This window comes from Meriones unguiculatus, chromosome 20 (genome assembly GCF_030254825.1).
Source record: "Meriones unguiculatus strain TT.TT164.6M chromosome 20, Bangor_MerUng_6.1, whole genome shotgun sequence".
Classification (NCBI taxonomy): Eukaryota; Metazoa; Chordata; class Mammalia; order Rodentia; family Muridae; genus Meriones; species Meriones unguiculatus.
Window position 1 is genome coordinate 42349694 of NC_083367.1, and position 21067 is coordinate 42370760.

At 42.6% G+C, this 21067-nt stretch overlaps 1 long non-coding RNA gene across 1 annotated transcript in view; it reads right to left on the bottom strand.

The window, feature by feature from the left end:
- Window positions 1-20613, bottom strand: part of LOC132649503 (uncharacterized) — a 35270-nt gene extending 14657 nt beyond the window's left edge. Inside the window, exons 1-3 of the long non-coding RNA XR_009587960.1 lie at window positions 20532-20613; window positions 18890-18990; window positions 14555-14707 (exon numbers count right to left, since the gene is read on the bottom strand). This is a non-coding gene — a long non-coding RNA (uncharacterized LOC132649503). The remainder of the gene's footprint in view (window positions 1-14554; window positions 14708-18889; window positions 18991-20531) is intronic.
- Between the last annotated feature and the right edge of the window lie 454 nt (window positions 20614-21067).

The window sequence follows — 21067 nt, forward strand, 5'->3', positions numbered from 1 at the left end:
TATCTTTTTATGCCACTTTCTATATTTTGCTTTCTTATTTATGAAGTGTTTTTTTTTAATTTATTCTTCTCCCATATATTACATCTCTAGTGCAGGTTCCCCTCCCTCTTCTCCTCCCAGCCCCCCCTCCCATCTACTCCTCCTCCATTACCCTTCGGAAAACAGCAGGCCTCCCAGGAATATCAACCAAACATGGCTTATAGAGTAGGACTAAGCACCTCCCCTTATAGTGAGACCACACAAGGCAACCCAATAGGAGGAAAAGGGTTCCAAAAGCAGACAAAATAGTCAGAGACAACCCCTGGTCCCACCATTAGGAGTATCAGAAGAAGACCAAACTATATAACCACAACCTTATTTATGAAATTTACTGTACTACTATTGTCATAAAATACTTGTCGGTTTTTAGTTAGTTCTTTTTTTGTTTTGTTTTGTTTTCCTTTTTTCTTATTATAGGGTTCATGTAGTTTAGGCTGGCCTTGAACTTGCCATGTAGCTACTGATGACCTTGAAGTTTGCAGTCTCCTGTCTTTACCTCAGAGTGCTAGGATCACAGGTGTGCACTACCATGCCTGGTGTTATGCAATGCTGGGATCCAGGTTCGAGCCTCCTGTATGATAGACAAAAATCCCTGCCAACTGAGCTTCACATCTAGCCCTTAAGATGTTTATATATTATTCTTCCATAGGTATATATATGTACTCCTAGATTCCCTGCTCCATATCCCTCTCAACCTCATGTTCTATTCATATACACACAACACACACACACACACACCCCCCACATGCACATTCTCGCTTGTGCAACTCCCCCTGAGTCCAAAATCGGGGCTACCCAAATGTGTATGAATGCATCCACTGGAGCATCTGAACCTATGAGGGCCACACCCCTGACGAAAAATGGCTCTCCCTTACCCAGATGCCATGAACTGCCGACTGGCACATCCTCCGCTGGAGTGCAGCCTGGTGAGCCGCTCCATGCTGAATTGTTGGCTGTCTTGACTGCAAGAGGTTATTCAAATCTTACTGTGCATCAGGCACAGGAAGGCCATCAAGCTGACTTTTATAGTCATGATGTATTTATATATCAGATTAAGTTTGTTTAATAGTAATGCTGCTCAAACTCTTAGGCCTTGCTTGCTAATGCTGCACAGCTCCTAAACATCAAAGCACAGACTTAAATTTACCATCCAACTAGTAATACTTTTGTACCCATTCAGGGCCCCAGAGATAATCCCAAAGAGTTTAGGTCTTGAGTGCATGGTTGAACAAGCAGGTCGGTTCCTCCCCTCTCCCCTTTCTCTGACCCAGTGTGACAACTCTAACAATGTGTCCCAACCTAGTAGAGCATGTCTATGTCTCAGCACCTGGGAGGTGGTGGCTGCAGGAGCGGGAATTCATGCATCTCTAGCTTAAATTATGTGAGGACCTGTCTAGATAGACAGACACACAGACAGATAACATACACATACACACACACACAAAGAGAGAGAGAGAGAGACAGAGAGATGGATGGATGGATGGACAGATAATAGACATATATAGTATGACACCCACCTCCCATGGAAGTTCACACCAGAATTCTAGAAAGGTCACACTAACCATCTTAAAAAGGAACTCATAGAAACATGATATATCAAGCCAAGTTTGGCTTACAAGTGTAGGAATTACAGCATTTTATTAACTCATTTGTATCCAATGAGATTCCTTTTTCTATTATTGTTATTTTATATGTATTGGTGTTTGGCTTGGATGTGTCTGTGTGAAGCTATCAGATTTCCCGGAATTGGAGTTACAAACAGATATGAGTTGCCATGTGGGTGCTGGCAATTGAACCTGGGTCCTCTGGAAGCACACCCAGTCCTCTTAACCACCGAGCCACCTCTGCCGTCATCAGAGCCAATTTTGTTCAGTTCTTATAACCATTAAGTTTATTCTTTATAGATTATGTGGCTTTACAATAAAGGATTGGAGTAATTTTGTCTCTTTGACACAGGCCAGAGTCATCTGAGAGGAGGAAACCCCCATTGAGAAAATACCTCCATAAAGCAAGTTTGTAGCACATTTTCGTAATTAGTGATTTATGGGGGAGGGCCCCTGGCACCCTGATGGTACTACCCTGGGATGGCAGTTGTGAATGCTGTAAGGAAGCTGACCGAGCAAGCAATAAGCAGCAAACCGGTAGGCAGCATTCCTCCATGGTGTGATTGCATCAGCTCCTGCCCCTGGGTTGCTGCCTTGCTTGATGTCCTGCCCTGACACCCTTCAATGATGGAGTGTGATGTGAAAGCATAAGCCAAATAAGTCTTTTTCTCCCCAAGTTACTTGGTCATGGTGTTTCATCACAGCAAAAGTTACCCTGACATAAGACTGCCAGAGAGCGTCTCTCAAAACCACACAGGAAGTAAATGTGGAAGAATTAATTCTTGTATCTATCTACTCAACGTATCTCAGGGTGTTATTTCGGGGTGCATGTGCTTTCATAGGTTCCCCCTAAACTACCAGAAATGCCTGCTTACAATTTATTAATGAGGCCATTTAATAAATCAAAATTTACTGAAATAAATTAAAGAATTGCTTTACCACTCTCAGACTGGTAGAACACATAAATTACATCCGAATTGGCAGCTATCGAGATCATCCAGCTTGTCTGGCTTCTGGTTGGGAAGCCAGACAACAAATTGGGATACTGGCCGTTCCCTCTTTGTTGCTAACGCTGGCTTTTTTTTTTTTTTTTTTTTTTTTTTTTGTGCCAGCAGCCTGTGGGGGAGCAATGGCAGTTCCAAAGCAAAGCAGTCTCGCTGGCCACCTCCTTCCTGTAATATACTCAGCCATTCCAAGTTTTGGGAATGGTTAGTGTTCTTAGAGGATCTATGAACAATTCCCTTCGAGGAGTTGGTGACAGGTAACTTTTGTGTGTTTCTGAGTGAATTGAACCAACTGATCAGGGTGAGTGTGTCACAGTGAAACCCGAGAGAGCATTCATTTTCACTGTGCCAAGACCCTGCCTTGACCTCCTTGCCCTGAAGGTTTGTTTATCTGTTCTAAGTGGATGTCATCCACGTAAGGTCTTGGACTGTGTCTCTAAGTGCATCTAGTGTTTTCTTTTCTTGGTCCTCTTTTAGTTTGTGAGGAGAAAGTTGCTGGATTCCACTTGAGACGCAGGCAAAAGCAAGCACTGGAATTTGCAAGTGAAAAGAAGTATTTCAGCTAACAGCGCCTGGTGCTTCAGTCGTCTCTTTACACCAGCGGTTCTCAACCTCTGGTTCAAGAAAATAGGAAAACACAGGCATTTTCACTATGATTCTTAACAGTAGCAAAATGATAGTCATGAAGTGGCAACAACAATAATTTTATGGTTGGGGTCGCCACAACATGAAGAACTGTATTAAAGGGTCGAAGCATTAAGGAAGGTTGAGAACAGACAAACAGATGCTTTCTCCATTGTACAAATGACCAACCTCTAGGAGAGTGAATTAAGCTCCTCCATGTACCAGAGCATCTCTAGCAGTTCTCATTATTAGGAGACACAAAGAAAACTCTAAATGGCAATACTCATTCTATTTGTGTTTTGAAAAGTTTAAATATTTACATCTCAAAAAGATGTCCAGGACAGGTAAGGCTACACAGAGAAACCCTGTCTCAGAAAAAAAAAAAAAGAGAGAGAGAGAGAAAATGTAGATAATGTTTGAGTTAAGTGTTGTATATTACATTCCAAAGCTACCCTAGTGATGTAAACACAGAATTCATGTTCCTTTCTTCTCAGCCTTAATTAATTCTCAGTGTAGTCTGCTTTATGGAAGACAATCAATAGTGAAAGAGATTACACCTTTGCCAAGCCACGTAAGAAACAAATCTTAGTCTCAGCCCAAAGTTTGTTTGCTTATTGTTTTGTTTTGTTGTTTTTTTTTTTTTTGGGGGGGGGTTATGTCACAGCGCAGGCTAGCCTTGAATTCACCATCATTCCTGCAATGCAAGCATTGCTGCATAGGTGGCTGCAGATCAGAAGAGGATGTTGGATCCCCTAGAACAGAAGTTATAGGACACTGTGATTCTCCTAATATGGGTTATGTACGAGGTGGAACTATGACTCCTAGTCTTCTAGTCTCCAAAAGGGCAGGTAAGCACTCTTAGCTGCTAGGGCCATATCTCTACTTAAAAATATACATACATATATGTGTGTGTGTGTGTATACATATGTACATATGTGTGTGTGTGTGTGTGTGTGTGTGTGTGTACCTTCCTTACACTCTGTCTTCTGTAAGTAGAGACAAGTTGCTCATCTCTACTGCTGAATGAACCTCACTAATGTGGCCTCAACCATGGAGAATTTGTTGTCTCATCAGTGTATTAGTGATTATATAAATTTGGCAAAGGTGACTGTAATTTCCTAAACTCATGTTCCTGAGAGAAAACTTACTTCATGTGAAAATTCAAGAAAATAAATATTCAGACATCTCAAGAAATCCAAACCACACTTATCTGTGAAAAGGGATTTTTCTTAAAAGTAATTACTGTTTTAGAGTTCCATATTTAATAAAGATCATATGGTTATTTCTAAATTCTCAAAACAAGGTTAAGTGGAAAATAACAGCTCTCACTGATGTGAGTTTTTTGTAATAACTGAGGAATCTGGACATGGAAATCTTGCACCCTTTCCAGCTGCTGAGGGCAAAGGTGAGCAGGGAAAGAGATGATCAGCCCAGCATCCAATTTCTGCAAGACATTTTTGTCAACAAATCTCAGGTCTTATATCCTGGGGCTGACCTCGAAGGAATGCTGTTGAGAAGTGCCAGGGTGTTTGCTGCTGGGGAGAGGCTTTGGGTCACACTTGGTTCAGAATGAAAATGGTGGAAAACCACTAGGTTCCCATGAATGAGGAGTCCACAGACATCTAATTAAATGAATGTGTTCTGTCTGGTCGGCACTGATAAACTGCAAGAGGAAAAGCCATCTATCCTGCTATTATTAAAAGTTGAGCTCTGGAAGGAGCACAGACCACAAGGGCATGAATGCTTGGGACATAACACAATTGCTCTGCTCTTAACAATAGAATTACACATAAAATGTCATTTTTCGATGAGTCACATGTTGTCAGTTACTTACATTAAACACAGAGGGTCCCCAAATGTGGGAACCAGGTCAAGAGAACTTTACATTCTCATGCTGACTAGTAAAATCAACACAGAATGGAAGATAACACTCAGGCCAGAAGAAACCCACTGCACTGATAAGTAGAGGGCGTTTCCCAAGTTTTCATGGGTGTGTTCCCAAAGAATTCCGGCCTGGAATGTGATGATATAGAGAAACTGAGGTCAACCAGGTTGCGCTGTCATCTGGCATCTGCGTGAGGATGAGTTAAAGGCAGGGGTTTAGTTGCTGGAGTCCAGACCTCCAAGCCAGCGACACATAGGAGCTTCAGAATGGAGAGCTGATGCCTGTGGACCAAATTCCTTGTGGAGGCAATTCTGTCTGACTAGCTTAATGAAATATCTTTTGAAAGTGTTCCAACATATTTTGTCTCCTTCTTTCCTTCCTTCCCTCCTTCTTGTTATTTTTCTCCTACACCTTTCTCCTTCCAAATCCCTACCAGAAGGAAATCTCCATTCTTTGGAATGAGTTCTCACACTTTAAGTAAGTCACATACCTTTGATTATATTTTAATTTGTGTTTGAGAGAGAGAGAGAGGAAGAGAGAGTGTCATAGGGCACCTATGACAGCCGGACAACTTGCAGGAGTCGACTCTCTGCCTCTAACATGTGGCCAGTTGCTTTCACCTGATAAACCATCTCACTGGCCCTCATTACTTTATCATTTTATTTATTTACTTGCTTGTCTATTTATTTATTTGAGATTAGGTCCCTTACCTGGCTATTATTAATTTCTTAAAATTTTGCTTAAGGTACTCTGGATTATGGGTGTCGCACTCCCATAATCCCAGCACTTGACAGATTAAAAGAACAGGATCAGAAAGGAGGTCAAGGGCATTTGTCTATAAGGCCAGTTTGAGGCCAGACAAGGCTTTGAGGCCAGACAAGGCTACCTGAGAGCGTCTCTAAAGCAAACAAACTAGGAAATCCCAGATAAACAGAAGGAGGTGATTTGACCAAGGTACAAAGCATTGTTTAGGCTTTGAAAAGCTCAACTCACAAAATGTCTGTTGCTGGAGCAGGTCTATCAGCCAAAGTTCTAGCCAGATAGTTTCATGTCAGAGGGCAGGGAGAGTGGTATTTGGAAGTGGTTCTGGCAATTATGTTTGATTGACACATGTTTACATGCAGTTTCAAGGACAAAGTGCTTTAAAATACAGGGTTTTAGCTGAGCGTGGTGGTTCACGCCTGTAATCCCAGCACTTGGGAAGGTGGACTCAGGAAGAAACAGAGTTTAAGGTCAGCCTGGGTCATCTGATATCCTGTCTCAAACAAACACACAAACACACACTGGTTTGTGTGTATAAAAGAAACTACTACCCAGGGTATTGGGTAGTGGCATCTGCCTGTAGTCCCAGCAGATTTGGACGCAGATTTGGGATAGATACTGAGCTTTTGTCTCATAGGGCAGGGGATAGTAGGAATCTTGGAAATGAAACAGGAACCGCTATAGTCCTAACATACATTTTGCCTTAATTAGTAAGCCAATTTTCCCCAGTTAGAAAACCGAGGATCGTACTGCGTGTTTGGGGGGTTTTGCTGTGCTTATGTAGAGGCTTTCAATGCCACACCTCCTTAAATCTTAACGAAAAGTTAAGTAAGCTTAGAAGTTGGAGTTTGCAGCCAGCTTTAGCACCACCGCCCAGCTTCTCCTCCCACTCCCACAGGTTTTTTGTGTTTTTTTTGTTTTTTGTTTTCCCCGGGCTGAGATCACACACCAGCTTTGCCATACTCATAAGCACTCTGGTCCTGGGCCCCACCCACAGCCAATAACTGCATTTTTTTTTAATTATTTTTGTAGTTTTGAAAGGAGAATTGAAATTCCCCGAAGAAGGAACACCCTCAGGGAAAGCTGCTGCAGATTGTTTGGCTGTGGCTAAGGGAGATCTCTGTAACATTGCTGGGAGCCATCTTTAGTCCTTTCCAACAGCCCTTCAACTCAGCCTGCATAGCTCACCTTACATCTCCATGACCAGTGGGTAAATTCTTGAAATGACTTTCTAAGCTTCCCAGACCTCTAGCTTCCACCAACCCTCCCCACCTCGTCCCCAGGCCAAAATGCTCTAGAAAGAGGACTTTGGTCTAACACTACGGACAGACTTCCGGGCTCTGCTGCAGCCTGACTATCTGAGGACCATACTGAAGTATTTGGTAAACATATCAATGACTCCCCTTTGTTCTGTGACTATAAAACTTCAGACTCTTTCTGTGGGAAAGCCTAAGGATAACCGGAGTCTGTACCAGTTCTGCAATCTCATTCATTCAGCTCAGGAGGGTTCTGTCAGGCCTCCATGAGGTGAACTGGAAAGTAAGGTTCAAGGGTCAACACCTCATTGAAGAACTGTACGAAAAGGGGAAGGATAGGGGGAAGTCCATTGGTATGGAACTGAATCAGAAAAAATACAATATTTACTGTTAGAGAGATGAGGTGACACAAACTGTCAGGGAAGAGGCAGAGGCAGGAGGATCATCACAAATTTGAGTCCAGACTAGTACACATAGTGAGTTCCAGGCCAGCCAAGAACTGGTTGTCTCAAAACTCTACCCAGAATTCTTTCTTTCTTTTTTTTAGTATATAAAATTTACACATAACTTTCTAGTATGGGACTACTTAAACTTGTTAGTATTGGGGTTTGGGGCTGTACACCTTCTAGGAGTTTGGGGGTGGTCCTGTGTTTTGTTAGGGGATCCAGCTGTACCCTTGGATTCAACCTATTAGATACTAGATTTCTGAGGGTGTTGGGATTGGGATGGAAAAGTTATCTCAGTTTTTATCTCAGAATTAAACCTATTCTCCAAGTGGTTCTAAGAGGATTTGATGGAGCAGAAGTTCCTTAAAAAAAAAAAAAGTGCTCTCTCCACCTAGATCATTTTCTTCTGAGTTTGGGAATGTCTACTGATTGCACACAAGATTCTCAGATGTTAGCAATCTGTTTATAAACCCAACTGAGGAGGTGGTACTCACCCACAGATAGCAGCAGTTCAAGGTAAGCCATAGGCTGGATAACAAGTTCAGGCCAGCTTGGGCTACTAAATGGAGTTGAGGGGGGTGGATAAGGAGACGGGGAGAAAAAGAAAGCTATCTATGCTTAATCATCTGCCTTTGATGTAAAAATTCCGATTCCTGGGTGACACTGGTGGTTCCCAGTGATTTTATCTGCCCTTAGTTCCGCCCTATTCTTGATTATCTGGTCAATAATGTCATTTTAAGGACAGAGTAATGGTCTCCACATAGAACTCTCCTCAGGCTTTGTTCATATTGATCACCTGCACAGTGAAAGGACTCATTCACAACCTTATCTCAGGATTTAGTTTAGAATGATACTATAAACAATAATTCGGGAAAACAAACTTTGGTTGGTTTTGTTTTGCTTTGTTTTGTTTTCCATTTTCTTCTTCATTTGTTTATTTCCCTTATCTTCTTCCTTCCTTGTTTTGTTTTTCATCAAGGTCTTACTTTGTAACTCAGAACTCCTGGCTAGCCTCAAATTGTGTGTGTGCATATACGTGTGTGTGGTTTTAAAATGAGAGTCAGGGAAGAGTGCTCAATGAGTATAGGTACTTGCCAGGAAGTCTGATGACTTCAGTTTGATCCCCATGACCTATATAATAAAGGACAGAAGCGATCCCACAGGCTGTCTTCTGACTTAAGACACACACGCCAACACTGACTTCAGACGTGAGCTTCCCTGGGCTTCCTAACTACTAGGGGCACATGCTGAGGTATGCACACAGAGATCAAAGGTTAAGCTTTCCCTTTCCACTATTTGCCTCCCTAGGATGCAGTTCAGATAGTCAGGCTGGGTGGTGAGCATGCCTCTCTACTACTGGGCTTTGTCACCAGCCCTGAAATTTCTAAACTTTCAATTAGAAATCGTTTCTTTCCTTGATAGTTATTGTAAAATATTTTAAAATTAGTAAACAAAAGAGATGAAGACAGCATTTTGTAAGAAGTGCCTGTTTCTGAGGTCAGATTTTAAAAGTTGCTAGCTAGACACCCAGTGTTGGTAAGGAAGGCTGTTCTTGTTGGCACTGGATGCTATCTGGGGCAGGGTTCTATCAGTTTTTCCATTAAACCTTTTTCTGACTATTCAGACCTACAACCTAGCCATGCTCTGTGGTTTGTTTGAGACAGTGTCTCCTGTAGCCCAGGCTGGCCTAGTAGTTGCTACATAGCTGAAAATGACTTTGAATTTCTGATCCTCCTGCCTTAACTTCTCTAGTGCTGACAGTACAGGAGTGTGCTAACATGCTTGGCCTTCCTCTGTACTTTTTAAATAAAAAAAAAAAAAGTTTTTATTTGTTTTTGAGACATGGTCTTCCTGTGTAGTTGGGGCTAGCCTCATACCCAAGAGCTCCCTGTTTCAGCTTCTGTGCAATGCAGCCCAGCTTTGCTTTCTTGAACTTCACAATTTCAAGAAAAGTCATAATTCTGTGCAGGATTAGTGCCTTGAACTTACAATTTTACATAGGTAGACTGAAACAGTCTTAATTAAAATAGTGAGAGGTGAGGTGTACCTTATCAATAAATAATGTGTGAAGAACAAAATGGTAGATTTGTAATACATTCAAACAGCTACAGGGAATAGTCACAGATTAGATGCACACATTAATACTTTAGTATGGCCTTATTTGGTGCAGAGCCTATTTCACTGCAGTACAGGTTTCCCTTTAAATTTTTTTATATAATGTTGAAGGTGGATATTTTGTTGATTTTTTCCTTTTGATTTAAAAATTGTATTAATTTAAAGAGTCAAATATGAGTACTTTATTCATATTATTTACCCCTTCCTTCAAACTCTTCCCATGTCCCTCCTTACCTCCCTGTCACCTCTCTTAAATTTATTGTTATATATACACATATGTATAATTACAAAATTGTAGAACACTTCATGAATTTGTGTCATCTTTGCACAGGGGCCATGCTTACTGTTTCTGGTATATTCCAGTATGTTGCCAAAGTGAGCACCCTTTGAATTTTTTTTATTCAAAGGCATATGTTCTTTAAAAAATATATACTTATTTTATTTTGTGTGTATGAGTGTTTTGTATGTATGTATGTGTGTATGTATGTACCACATACATGCCTGGTGCCCTCAGAGGTCAGAAAAGGGCACCTGATCCCCTGAAACTGGACTTGCAAATGGTTGTAAGACAACATGTGGATTCTGGGAACTGAACCCAGGTCCTCTACAAAAGCAACAAGTGTTCTCAACCATTGAGCCATCTCTCCAGTCTCCACTAATGTTCTTATAGTGAAAATGGAAGTAAGGTTTTTAAGCTTTCCTATTTTTTTTTCCAAGATAGGGTTTCTCTGTGTAGCCCTGGCTGTTCTAGAACTTACTCTGTAGACCAGGCTGGCCTCAAACTCAGAGATCTGCCTGCCTCTGCCTCCTAAGTCCTGGGATTAAAGGCAAGCACACTACTATTGAGCTCTCCAGTCCTGTTTTCACTAGTGAGATGTAGTTTCCCTGAGTTGCCAGGGCTCTTTTTGCACTCAATCTATAGCCTAGGTAGCCTTTGAATGCGTCATTCTCCTGTCCCTGCTTTAGCCTTCTGAATAGGATCACAGGACTCCATCGTGAAGCCTGGGTCTACTAAATAGCTATGAAGTATTTAAATCACTTCTCAGAAAATTTAAGGTTTTTGGGAAGACAGTTTGAAAACCTTCCACCCCCCTCTCCTCTTCTCAGGTAGCTCAGGATGTTCTAACACTTGCCATGTACTGGATTCTCAATTCTCCTGGATGTGAAGAAATTACAACATGTACCACTGTACCACTTCTCATCCCTGAGTGCTGTGCAAGAGGCTACCCAGTGTCTGCTTTCTTCTCATTTTCTTTGACAGTAAGAATATTGGCTTACGTTATTGACAACAGTCATATTTTATTAAACTGAGTACTTACAGCAAATCTACCATGTTTCATACCTTCTTTACCATCTCCAGGAAAAAATAAGGAAAAGAAAAAGAAAGGCAGTACATGGAAGAGAGGGGCAGGTCAGGCCATGGAGTGGTGCACAGAGAGGCCAGATTCTATGTGTTCAGTGCATCTGGAGCCATTTCCTAATGATTTGTAGTAGTTTGACTGCCAGTGGCCCCTGAAGGCTCATATGTTTGGATGCTTGGCCAGCAGAGAGTGGTACTATTTGAAAGGATTATAAGGATTAGGAGGTGTGGTGTGGTTAAATGAAGTGAGTCACTGGGGGTGAACTTTGAAGTTTCAAATGCCCAAACCAGGCCCTCTCTCTCTCTCTCTCTGCTTTCAGATCAAGATGTAGCCTTTAGCTACTTCTCTACCTACCTGATACCATGCTCCCCACTATGATGATAATGGACTAAACCTCTGAAACTGTAAGCAAGCCCCCAATTTAAATTTTTATTTTATTTTTTTGATAGGAGCTGTGGTCATGATGTCTCTTCACAGCAATACAACAGTGACTAAGACAACATGTTAGAGATTTTCTTTTATAGTTTTATTTTTCTCTAGTTTCAGATTCGGTAACATGTTATAGTGAAGTATTAAAGGAGTGTGTGGCTATCTGATGCTTATTTTCATTAGCCCCATGGTACTTTCTTCTCCTTTTTATCTGGGCCTTTCCACGACATTATTGGAGTCCTTCCTCTTGGCCTATGTGATTGCTTTTCCACACTAACCCATCCTGGCATCCTCCTTCTTCCCCTCTTTTGGTCCATATCTCTCCCATCACCCTCTCTGTCTTCCCAAGCCTGGGAACCTTAGTCACACCTACCCCATTCTGCCCTGCCCACATATAGGCTATTTAACCAACCAATCATATATGTGTTAGGCAGGTTTACAAAACAAAGATAGGTGTAACCAGATCTTAAGGGCCAGTAACATTAGAACAACCTCCAACAGTAGCAAAAAATAGGATATTTAGGGATCCTTAGCAGTGAACGACACACCATTTTCCCATCTTGCTGTCGTGTCTTGGTCTTCCTTGTCATCATCTGTTCCACCTGCTGCTGTATTTCCTGTTTGAATTGCTTTCCCTGGTTCCTATGTCTCTCTAAGTCCTTAGTCCTTTGAGATCTTCTAGATCCTTCTGTGTAGAAAATGCTGAGCTGGAGATTGTATCGTTTAGCTCTCTCCATTCCCTTTCTCCCATCTTGTCCTATTTTTCCTCATATTCCCTGTTTTGAAATAGAATCTGGCCATGTATCCCTAAGTGGCCTGGAACTCACTAGTAGAACAGGCTTGCATTTGTCCTGTGACTTTCCAGCACTGTGCTTCCAGAGGCCTAGAATTACAATCATGGTTTATCATGGGACTACTTTCATATTCCGCATCTGTTCCTTATGGCTTCAAATGTCGTCATGTGGTTTTTAAAGTATCTCTAAGCCATCCCCCAATCACTGTCTTCATGGAATTTCCCATATCAGTAATCTACAAAGATGTTGTGTTCTTTGGGAAGCAACAGTAGAGAGAATGGTTGTCTCTGCCAGTTGCTCTGGATTAGAACCCACTTCCATTGCCTTATTAAAATTGTGCATTTGTGACTCAGGGCTCTCCTGCTGTGAATCAAACCACTCACGATTTAGTATCATAAAACAAAAGAAACACTCTAAGCCAGTGGTTCTCAACCTGTGGCCAAGACCTCTTTGGGGTTGCATATCAGATAGACTGTGTATCAGGTACTGACATTATTATTCATAACAGTAGCAAACGTATGGAATAAATTTATGGTTGGGGTCACCACAACATGAGGAACTATATTAAAGGGTCACAGCATTAGAAAGGTAGAGAACCTTGCTCTAAGCACATAAATCCCAGTATCCTGATTAGGAGAATGGTGAGTGGCTTTCCCATGCTGTTATGGAAGATCTGTCCTTTACTGCTTCTCACATGTCTGTAGCCAGAACTAGGATGGCTGAAAGGTAGGTTCAAATAGGATTGTCAATTACTATAACTCCGTCTGCCCACCCCAGCACGGCAACCACCAGGTACAAGAACATTTCATTAGCAACTCAGATGTTCAACAAAGAGGTTTCCAAAATCACATAGATGCTGCTTGGCCCTTTGGGACATAGCTTTAGAAGTCACATAATGTCACTTCCACTGTCATATGCCCAGAGTGAGATTTAAGGGAAGGGGACATACGATATTTCAATGATTTAACTCTGGCAGATCTTGGTGATGGCTTATTATCACCATGCTCATTTTTAAAACATAAGGACTAGGCAGATGAGGAGATCAGGGTGTAAAGACACTAGCTGCCAAGCCTGAAGACCAGAGCTCTGCCCCCTGAATTCATCTTGTAGAAGAAGAAAACTGACTCGTGAAAGTTGTACTATGACCTCCTAGTTGCCTCTCCTGCATATACTATGTTCAAATGCAATTTTTTGTTGTTTATTTGTTTGTTTTTTTGAGACAGGGTTTCTCTGTGTAATCTTGGCTGTCCTGGACTCGCTTTGTAGACCAGGCTGGCTTCAAACTCACAGAGATAAGCCTGCCCCTGCCTCCCTGAGTGTTGGGATTACAGGCGTGTGCCACTGTGTCCTGCTCAAATGTAATTTTAAAAGATTAAAAACAAAACCTCCAAAACAGGTGGAAAAAGCTGGGCATAGTGGTTAACACCTATAACCCCAGCCCCTAAAAGGCAGAGGCAGGAGGATCAGAAATTCAAATCATCCTTCTTTATACATAAGGAGTTTAAGGCTAGCCTGGGCTACACAAGGCACCATCTCAAAAACCAAAATAAAAAAAACACCAGCTGACCAAACAAACAAAATGCAAGGAGAAATCAGGACAGGGACACAAACACCTATAATCCCAGAAGTCATGAAGCTGTGGCAGTTATTATTCAAGCTGGAGGCCAAGAAGGACAAGAAGTTAAAGGCGACATTATATATGAAGCAACCAACATGCAGAACGTAGCCATTACATATTAGCTACGTGTGTTTTTCATGGACTTGCTGGTTCTTCAGCCTGAAAGTCTTACCTTCCTCACTATCTGAGGAAGATACAGACAGACTGGTGCCTCCTTCGGGAAGTTTCTTTTTCTCCTCGGGTCCTGGTAGGTTCACCCCTGGCATGGTGATAGGATGAGATGGTGCAATGTCCTGATTTGTCTAGAATGTTCTAGACAAATGTCTAAAATGGTGCCGCATTTTATTCTCAAAAGGTTTCTGATTTGGGTAGTAGATCAAAGGAGAATTGGTACAACTTCCTCTTCTATCAGAGCAAACCAGTTCCTGGATCATACTGGTGCCTGAGAAAAATCACCTTTCCCAAGAGAGTTGGGGCGTCAGTTGAAAGAAATATATCTCTTATGACTTGACAGCAGCCGGTCTACGAATGCTGAGTCACTGACGCCATTTCCCGAAAGTGAGTTAAGAAACAACTGCCCACTGATTCAACGGGTGTGGGACTCTAGAACCAACTACCTGTTCAGCTTTGACGTCGTTGGGAAAGCGGCTTCCGGTGCTGCCACGCCCCATTTGTCCTCATTCTCTACGGCCTCCGGAAGGCTGCCCCGGAGCTGAGGCTCTGTAGAAAGCCGGTGTGCTGAATGTTCTCAGGTGTTCTCTAGGATGAGTCTGAAAGGGAAGAAAATTGGCTCAGGCCTGACTCGCAAATGCGCTCATCTCTGATGTTTACCTTTTCCTGGAAAAACAGGTTTAAACGATCCTGGAAACCCGCTTGTCAGAATCATCCATGAACACTTCAGAAGAATGTCTCAGACCTTGCTAGGTCTCTGATTTTGGAAGAGAGAATGGGGACTTTCATTTTTCCCCTTTTGGCTGGTCTTCCTCTGTATTCAGGGCCCAGTTTAGAAAATTTCCTGGACTGCCATAATTGATCTTCTCTCTCTCTCTCTCTCTCTCTCTCTCTTAATTGTTTTCACAATTTATTCATTATATATCTCGATTGAAGCCTCCTTTCTCAGCTCCTTCCAGTCCCACCCTCCCTTCCTCTTCCCTGCTATCCCTTTCCCCTAGTCCACTGGAAAGGGGAGTTCTCCCCCTTTGCCTTCTACCCATTGCTCATCAAGTCTCATCAGGACTGCCTGGATCCTCTTCCTCTGTGGCCTGGAAAGGTCACACTGCCAGGGGTGAGTGATCAAAGAGCAGGTATCCTCTGCTCCTCTTACTCGGAACCCACAGGAACACAGCTGTCTATGGGCTACATCTGAGCAGGGGCTCTAGGTCCTCTCCTTGCCTGGTCCTTGGTTGGTGCATCAGTCTCTGCAAGACGCCTGGGCTCAGCTTGTTTAGCTTTGTTGGTCTCCTTGTGGGGCTCCTGTCCCCAAAAATGTTTGTCTGAGTGTGTGTCTCAGAAGTTTTGTCTCCACCCCTTTCAGAGCTGAGGTCACAGGTATTCGCCCACTGCCGGGATTGTTACATGGGTGCTGGAATTCAAACTCTGGCCATCATTTGTGTAGGGTAAGGACTCTTAATAGCTGGGTCATTTCTCCAGGTCCCAGGGGGCAATTTGCCTAAAACGAGTGATCTTAAAACAGTATTCACAGGTTATAGGCACCTTTCATGTACTTTGCATAACAAAAACAAAACCCCTTCCACTCCTTCCCATCTACCAAGGAAGTAGGATTACCTATATCCTATACATCAGTGTCCTCAGCATGACGTCACCCCTTCCCACCTGTCTGGTAAGTCCTTCAAACATTGCAAACAGGTTTCTTTCCTTATCTCTCTCATGTCTCAGTTTCTCTCAAATACACAGGAATTCAAAGGAGCAAGCTACGTAAGATGCTAGCTGATTTAACTATCTGCTCCACAACAATAGGCATTTAAAACTTAGATGTAAGTGTGATATAGGCCACCCTTTAAGTTCAACATGAAGAGGAAAACAATTGGCATATTGGAGTTGTCATTCTGAAAGTCAGTCCATGGGCTCTTGAGGCACAGGGAGCTTTGCTTAGCATTTATGTAAAAGGGGAAGACAGTGTTTGAGATGTTAGGCATATGCTTCTGGCTGATTTCTAGCATCACTGAAGTTTTCTGATTTTCGTGTATTTATTTATTTATGTTAGATATTTTATACATGTATATCTCACATGTGACTGTGGCGTGAAAATAAGTCGCACATCCTAAAGAAGTATACAATGATTATGCAAAAGGTAGAAGTTCCTTAGCCATGAATTCAAGTCTAATTTTATCTTAAAGCATATTTTCTTTGCCTAGCCTGGTGATGTAGGCCTGTAGTCCCAGTCCTTCAGGAGTCTGAGGCAGGAGGATGGAAAGTTTGAGAATAACTTGAGCTACAGAATGAGTTCAAGGAGCTGTCTGGGAAATTGAATGAGATTGTCTTAAAACAATAAAATAGGGGCTGGAGAGATGGCTCAGAGGTTGAGAGCACTGGCTGCTCTTTCAGAGGACCTGGGTTCAATTCCCAGCATCCACATGGCAGCTCACAACTGTCTGTAACTCCTGTTCCAGGGGATCTGACTCCCTCACACAGACATGTAGTCAAAACATCAATGTTCATAAAACAAACAAACAAACAAACAAAACAATAAAATAAATAAAAACAAATGATGCCGGGGAGGTGGCTCAGTCAGTCCAACTGTTAGACAAACCACTTGCCAGAGGAACTAAGTTTGGTCCCCCGAATCCATGAGGGAAAGAGAGAACAAACAACCAACGTTGTTCTCTGATGTCCATACATACACCAGTTTATAACACTGGCACACGTGTGTGTGTGTGTGTGAAGACTTCCTGTGCTCTCTGGCCTTGTGTTCCTACTCACTTTTTAGCTTTGGGCTTATTACCTCTCCCATCTTTTCCTGTTATGAAGCAGAAGGCAGCTGTCCAAACACAGCTCACAGGGTGCTGGAGCCAGGTGTGGTTTCACTCACCTATAATCTTGGCCCTCAGGATGCTGAGCAGGAAGATTGTGAATTCAAGTCTGGTCTGGACTACGTAAAGAACTCTGTCTCGAGGCAAGAAGCAACAGTGATCACTAGGTACAATGCTCAAAAGAACAATTCAAGAAGCCGGCTCCATCAGTGCTTGATCAGCATAAGTTGTTTTATTAGTCACGTGTTTGTGGAAATGGCAAAGAGATGCCCTGTAATTGTAAGCTTTTAAATTTTTTTTATTAAAATAAAAATTGTTTACTTATTTGTGTGTGTGTGTGTGTGTGTGTGTGTCTTTGTGCCCACACACATGCACTTATGTGGGGATCAGACTACAGCTTTGTGGAGTTTGTTCTTTCCATCCATCTGTATGTGGGATTTGGAATTGAATTCAAGTTGGTCCCTCTTGTAGAGCAAGCCCCTTTATCTTTTACCATTGAGTCATCTACCTTGATTCTGGACATCTCTTAGACACAATCACAAAACTAGAATAGACAAGCTTCCTGAACAGCTTTATAAGTAGTTATAAAAAAATATCCACCCCCTTTTGGGGGAGGCACTCCTGAGGCCTGCCCCTTACTGGAGAAGGACAGGGTAAAGGGGCTTGTCAGGGCGTCTTGGGTAGTCTAGACTTTGTTCTGGAGGGGGTTAGTCTGTGTTTCACACCTCACCACACACACAGACCTTTCCAGTCTGCCATAGCTTAGGGTCCTGCTCTGCTCCTCAGAGTGCTCCACAGCTGGCTGGAGGATGGGCGAGAGAGACCCGAGGATGGTGGGCAGACAGGAATTAGCAGGCCAGGGTTGGATTCCTGCTTCAGAGGAGCAAGGGCATCAGCACTTTAGAAGGGGAAGTGAGCATCAAACCAAACAGCTGATGCTAAGATCTAAGGGTGACTGTCCTGAGTGGGGGAGGAAAGTGCAGAAGCTCCACCTCCCATCTATTCTTTTATTTCTACCTTTGACCAGGGTTAGCAGTTCGTAGTTTCCCCATTCTGTTACCCGGTTCCTGAGAAGACCCCTCCCAAGCCTTCCACTCTTCCTTCTATAGCTTATCTCCTTTGCTCAGGCTGGTCAGTAGTTAAGATATGCAAACTGTGTAAGAAGCACTACAAAGTAGCTCAGGGTCATCTAGGACATTTGCACCAAAAACAGGCGGAAGAAAGCCACGCAATGCATTGCAGTCTCTTTGAGTTTGTCCTCTTGGGCTCATTTTATTCTGCTGACTTGGAACTGACTGGGAAAACCCCTGACATCCTTTGCAAGCACTTTTTTTTTTAACACTTCCTCTCCAGACAGAGCAGAGCAAGGGACATGAAGAATTCCAGCTCTTTGAGATGTCCTTTAGTTATTTTGTTTTAATCTTGTTTTCATGAACACCTCGTTCATGAAAAGTCTCATAAATATATACAAGGAGGTTCTGCTACCTTGTTTTAACATTAGCCCACGTTTTCTACTCACCAGTCAAGAATGGAATTACAGCACACTAGGATAGCTACTATCGAAACCAAAACAAAACAGAAAATCCCAAGTGCTGGAGAGGGTGTGGAGAAACCAAGATTCTGTGCATTGCTGTGGGAATGCCTATGGACGATAGTATGATAGTTCTTCAAAATTTAAAAATGAGCTGGACAGGGTGGGAGAAGCAAAGAGAGTGATCACTAGTCTTAGGCCAGTGTGTATTACATAGTGAGGCTGAGGACAGTCTGGGTCATCTAATGAGAATGTACAAAAGAGAGAAAGAAAGAAGAAAGAAAAGAAAGAAAGAAAGAAAGAAAGAAAGAAAGAAAGAAAGAAAGAAAGAAAGAAAGGAAGGAAGAAGGAAGGAAAGAAAGAAAAAAGAGAAAGAGAGAGAGAGAAAGAAAGGAAGAAAACTTCAAAAAATTAACACATGGTTTACCAACCTTTGACTTTGAATACATACACCGAAGAATTGGAAAATGAAAATCAAGACCATGCTGTCCTTGAACTCATGGCAAACTTTTCAGGCTCAACCTCCAATACTCTAGAATGAAAAACATGAAAGATCATGCGTTTAAATATCCGTGATTTATACCTCTAAAGAGATTGGATTTAGTCTTAAAGCAGGAAATTCTGATATCTGCTGTGATGCGGATGGACAGTTATAGTCATAACACTAAATGAAATCAGCTGGTCAAGGAAAGTTCTACTCGCGTGTGGATCCTAAAGTGGTAACGTGAAGGCAGAAAGTGGAATGGTGCTCATTAGGGTATGGAGGGAGTGGAACTGGAGGAGTTGTTTAATGGATCCAGACTTTCAGGCAGGGAGGGCGAGAGGGGAACATCTTGAGCTTTGAGACCAACCTGGCTGAATAGTGAGACCCTACCTCAAGGCGAATAGTTGTTTTATTCAGGTAAAGAAGATGAAAAGTTGTTGAAATGGAGGGTAATGTTGGTGGCATAATGACTCAATAGTTCACATAAAATTGTGTGTTGTGCTCATTTTCCAATTAAAACTAATTTAAAAATTGCTACGAGGCCAGCCTGATGGCTCACAGTAAAGGTGCTTGCTGCCAAACCTGATGGTGTAAATTCAAGGTCCCCGGAGCCACATAATAAAAAAGGGGACTCAGTTCCTGAAAGTTGTCCTATTACTTTAGTCTGTCTCTATGTGTCTCTGTCTCTCTCTCTCTCTCTTTCACACTCACACTCACACACACACACACACACACACACACACACACAAGATGAAACATTTTAAATAGTTGGGAATTATAGCTTAAGGAGAACACATGCTTAGTTTGAGCAAAGCTGTAGTTTTAACCCTTAGTATCTTCCCACAAAAATACGTAAATAAAGTAAAAATAGAAGCTTAAGTTTGATAGGTGCATAACGTAGAAGAGCAACAGGGTACATTTAGGGACATTAGAATTTGATGGTGTGGGTCCCATGACTCCCAGCCCCCTCCCAGACAGGGTTGGAAAAATTACTTGGTGATGTTGAATGGTTCAAGGAGCACAGGTAGGTGGTTGAATAACGTCACCTTGTTCTTTTCAGTTCAGAGGGCGATGGAGATAAGCTAGGAGAGGGATTGGCATCATTATCTAACCAGATGGTGTACCGTAAGATGGACGGTTGATACTTAGTCCTCACCTCTACTGCATTCAGTGAACACTATAGGCTTCAGGAATGCCTACTTCCGGCCGAGGCCACTCACACAAATGACTTTTGGCAAAATTAAGTTGCTGACCCTGAGGGGAAAAACAAATCCACCTTATGTGATTTAACACCAGACAGGCCTTCAAAACACGTGGTGTGATATGCATCTTCAGACATTTAGGTTACCAGGCCAGTGGTAGCATGGGTTATTAGTAAAGAAGGCTATGATTATTAAGGAGATTATTTGGCAATAGGAAAAGCAGTAACCATGCTTTGATTGCAGCCTCTCCTTCCTGGGGCCCACACACGTAATGATATCTTTTTACCCTGTGCTACGATGGTGGGAGAAGTGGGTATGATTATCTCCACTTTATAGAAGGTGAAACTGAAGCACAGGAAATAATTTAGGTTTGGGACCGTGACTCACTAGCCGGGTTGAAGTAGAAAACAGGCTTCTAGGCTCCTAGGTGCAGGACCTTCTGGCTGTGAAACCTTTGCTTCTGTTCTGCTGATCCCGTTCCACAAAGCTGAGCCCTGAAGGTTCCAAACACCGGAAATGCTTGGTCTTCCAAGACCTTTCCGAGCAGAGAAACCCATAGGGTGGGGTATCTGCCAGGGCTGAGAAACTAGACTTCTCTTCAGTGTTACTTTGAGCATCTGAATTTTCTTGACTGTCCTGTTTCCCTCTTCCTGACTTCATTTGAATGGGGGTGGGGGGGGGAGGGGGGAGAAAGAGAAAGAAAGAAAGAAAATTAAAATTTCAGTGCACTCTGTTTTCTTGGCACAGAGGCCCCACTTAAGGGCAGTGTTGCTGAAGCGACTCTTGTGTGCTGGGGGAGACCACCCTGTGACCCAGAAATGCGGTTTCGCAACATGCAGATGGAGGTTTTCAGAAGTCCTCAGCTGGGGCTGCTAAATATGACTGAGACAACACAATCCCAGAGACAAAGGTCAGACCTATTT